Source organism: Vombatus ursinus, unplaced genomic scaffold (genome assembly GCF_900497805.2).
Source record: "Vombatus ursinus unplaced genomic scaffold, bare-nosed wombat genome assembly UNPS02014942.1, whole genome shotgun sequence".
NCBI classification, from domain to species: domain Eukaryota; kingdom Metazoa; phylum Chordata; class Mammalia; order Diprotodontia; family Vombatidae; genus Vombatus; species Vombatus ursinus.
Window position 1 is genome coordinate 22,033,165 of NW_020954720.1, and position 4,673 is coordinate 22,037,837.

The window sequence follows — 4,673 nt, forward strand, 5'->3', positions numbered from 1 at the left end:
AGTTGCAACATGGTTCCAAAACAGAATTGGTAACTTCACAATTGTAAGATGAGGAAGAAACGTCTAAGCAGCAGTTATACGTAACATCTGTGATTTCAATGGATTGCAACTCACATATGAGTTAACAATTTGATATAACAACCAAGAAAAGCTAATTGGACCTTGGGTTGTGCTAAAGCATAGCTTCCAAGAATAAAGAGATGATCATCTCATTGTCTTATCCATCACGCTAAACTTTAGATGATATATTTTTGGCTAAGATATTAAAGTGGAAAGAATTCAGTAAAAAAAAAGGCAATTAATAGAGTGAAGAATCTTGAGATCATTTCTTATGGGGATCATTTGATGAAACTAATAATGCTTTACTTTCAGAAGAGAATATTTCATAGAAGCATGATAGGAATATTCAAAGATTTGAAAGACTGTGACGTGAAAGTCATACTAGACTTAAGCTTTTTAACCTAAAGGACATATACAGAATAATGGGAGAAGTTACAGGAAAGCCAATTTATGTTTGAAGGAAGAAAAATTCCTAATCATCAGAGTTTTATACAAGAAGAATGGGCTACCTTCACAGGTAGTTCCCTTTGATTGGAAATTTTCAAACAATGACTAACTATTTGTTCCATATATTATAAGGGCATTAATTTTTCAGATAATTTTTCATACTACATATCTGGTATGTTGCAAGTCTATTTTTTGAAATATCTGTTTAATTTCCCTTCCCTTTTTCTCTCCTTTTACACAACCATCTGGATTATTGCAACAGCCTGTTGATGAGTCTGCTTTCCAGAGTCATTCTTTAAGAAGCTTGCTAAAGGCTCAGATTCTTAAAATCTAGCCACTGGTCAGATTCTTACAATTTAGTCAATAGCTCACTAATGTTCAGACTCCTTAAGAGTCTGCCCAACATGACAGATGTTCTAATAAACCTCGTCTTTGGTTGAAAGAAGGTTTGGGTCGGATTCTTTCAGGTGGAACACGTGTGTTCTGATTTTGGGGTCCCAGCACCCCTAACCCCCTAAACCTCACCATTTTGGTGACCCATACAGGGAAACTGCCTAACTCCAAGTTCTTCTCCAGTCAAGACTAGAAGGCATGTAAGCCTCCCCACTCCCCCAACCTCTTTTCTTGCTCTTCAATTGGGGTCACTCTCCAAGCATCAAGGCTTGGAGGTGCTTTTCTAGCAGACAGTTACAAGACTGCCTCCCACTCAGCCTGATGCTCTCAGGCTCTCAGTTCACTGGGTTGGTTCAAGGCCATGGACCCAAGCACACCTTCCATAGCATAGAGGACAAGGACAGAAGCCCTATCCAGAAGTATATGCCCAATTCTGTCAATTCTCTCAGTGCTAGGGAATTGGGGAAAACTGCAATTGCTTTTTGATTCCCTGAGGCTTACTTACTCCCTTCCCCCCACACCCCTGAACTCTCCTTCATGGAGGTTACAGGGAAAAGTTAGAACAGTTAAAAATTTCTTGGCAGATTCTGGAGGTTTTGTGATTGATCATTAAGGAGTTTTGAAACAGCTCCTTATAACCCTGGTCACTCCCTTCCTTTGAGTCAAAAGGGTATCTGTTAAACCCTCTCATAGAAGAGAGTTTCACCCTTACCCCTCACCTTTGATTTCACTCTCCCCAACCTGGGGAAAAAGAAGGAGGAGGAGGGGAAGGGGCAGCAGCTACAGCATGGGCCCCACTGGCAATGGCCTTGGGCCCTAGGGCAACCTTTGCCTGGAAGCATCACCCAAGTTCAGCATATCCTGCTCAAGGTAAAGAAACTAACCTCCAAACTTGGGTAAGCACACACTTTTTAAAGTTGTAGTTTTAACTGTTAATGATGAGACGTTGATTCTCTGTGTAAAGTAATTTGGAAATGCATTTAACAAAACTGAAGTCACCTGATTGGGAATAGCTTGTTTCAAGTTTCAAATTGCATTTTTGTATCAATTTGGTCAAGCAACTTTTCATAATTTGGTTACCGCTAGCTAAAATAATTTGGCTATCATTAGTTATTGTTTTAGAAATCTCTAATGATTGGCTTTTTACACCAGGACAAATTTAAGTTTGAGATGTAAATCCTGGAAAAGTTTTTCCTAAACTGTGATTAGTGAAACTTGCTGTTTGAGGTAAAAGCTCATAGGATTTTATTTTGAGTTGTCTGATGGATCATAATAATCCATCAATAATCAATAATCCACCATCTGAGAGAAATGCCACAGGCTACTCAGAGAATGTGATACTGGTGGGAAGTCAGCATTGGGAAAAGCTGAGAGGGCAATTTTAGCCTCAGTCTAAAATGAGATCCTCCTGGCTCAGTTTCCCCATTATGTTCCTTTGAAAAGGAATATTACCCACATGGCTATTCCTGAGTCTGGCTATTGATGGGGTTAGGATCTGGGCCCCAGAAAGGAAAAACCCTGGACTTTCCCACATGGCCAAAACTGGTGGTTCACCTGAGGCTATAATCCCATCAACTGGCCTTTCATTGTGGCTACACCCAATGTCCCCTCCATTGTCTTACCTCCATATGGCCCCCAGCCATTTCCCACCCTTAATCCTAGCTAGGCTCCATTCTCCCTTGGCCACAAACCAGGAGTTCTGTTCACCCCAGCTTACTGGCCACTCCTAAGTCCCTCCCACAGGCTTTCTGTATATAAGGTCCATCTTGTCTCCATTAAGATGCTGAGATTCTTAAAATCTAGCCAAGGTTTAGATTCTTATAATCCAGACACTGCTTACTCATGTTCGGACTCCTTAAGAGTCTGCCCAATATGATGGATGTTGTAATAAACCTTGTCTTTGGCTGAAAGAAGGCTTGGGTTAAATTCTTTCGGGCAGGGCCCGCGTGTTGTGATTTTGGGGTCCCAGCACCCCATAACCCTTAAACAGCATCAGCTATAAGGTGGATTTGATACTGCATGGTTAGAAAACTGAATTCTCTAAATCTAAACAGAGCTAAGGATGTTTTATCCTGTCATATCTGGGTCCTGTAGTCTTTTCTGTCAGATTTGTGTCTTCCATACTATAGGCCATTCACCTACAGTTGATAGCAAACAGCAGGTACCAGCCAATGTCCCCCCATTGTTCCCTGAATGCAGCCTGTGCTCACTTCCATTCAACCTTCTCTTTGGGACCCCCTGGAGGCAGAGACAGCTCTACGCCCTTGCCAGCAGGAAGCAGTTTCAGAAGCTGAGACGTTTGCCCCTTATCCCAAAAGAATTTGGGTCCCATTTGTTTGAGGGGGGAATTATGAGGATGGGATCTAGACCCCAAAAAGGAAAAACCCTGGACTTTCCCACATGGCCAAATCTCTTGGTGTTCAGCTGAGGCCATAATCCCATCAACTGGCCTTTCACTGTGGCTACACCCAATCTCCCAATTCTCTTGTTACCCTTAATTTAGCCTAGTCCTCCATTGTCTTACCCCCCTATGGCCACTGGCCAGTTCCCACCCTTAATCCAAGCTAGGCTCTACTCTCCCTTGGCTAAGTGGTGCAGGTCCCTGGCATTCTATTAACTCACTGTCCTTGCAAACTACTTGGCCACTCCTAGATCCCTCCCACAATCTTTCTGTATCAACAGTCTCCATTAAGATGCTCAAATTCTTAAAATCTAGCCACTGCTCAGATTCCAGCCAATAGCTCACTAATGTTCACACTCTTTAAGAGTCTGCCCAATATGACAGATGTTCTAATAAACCTTGTCTTTGACTGAAAAAAAAAAGAAAAGAAGCTTGTTAAGATAGTCCTTTAGAAATGAGTTGTCAATCTGCATTAGTGGAGGGGTTTTCCATCTAGAGAAGTCCCCAAACTGATAAACAGAAATATGTATCTACATACACACACACACACACACACACACACACATTTCTCATTAGTTTTATCTTTGATCAAATAAGTATTGATTCAATAATATAGTTTATTCATTTTATGGCATAATGTAATAAACATTTATCAAGTGCCACTATGTTCTAGAAATTTAGTTAAATTTTGGAAATACAAATAACAAATGAAATAATGTTCCTTTCCTCAAGGAACTCTCAATCTATTGGGGAAAACACAAAAAAGAAAGCTGAAAAATGGACAGGGGAGGAGAATCTTGTTCACTGGATTTGAAACCATGCGGAGCTGCATATGGAAAGTGCAGTGGGCTGCAAAATCCAGGTTCTGCCCTCTATGAAGAAAAACTTTGGGTGGAGTTTAGTGCTGTACCCTCTAGGCATTCACTCATATGGAAGAGTAGTCTGTGTAAGGTGGGAAGGGGTTGAGTAAGTCCTAGGCTGAAATAAACAGCATAACGAGGAGATTTCTATTGATTAGCATATCTTAAGAGAGGCATCCTTTCTTATCATGGAGACCATGACTTTGTTTATAAACTAGAAGTAAATAGAATCCTGTTTTGAAGCATATCTTTTTTTTTTCACTTTAACCATCATTATAAGTACAAGAACATAATTCTTAGGTCACCAAATAATGGGAAACATTATGTATTTAATTGGAAAATGTTATGGTGAGGTAAAATGTTAGTAGAATCATACAAAACCTCACTAGAAATTAACTCAGGTTTCTAAAAACAATGATTGTGATAAGTTTCTCTGATCAAGGCACTATCCTTTAAATTTGGTTGAAGAATATCCCAGAATAGACAATTTTGTGGAGAATCTGGCAAACATT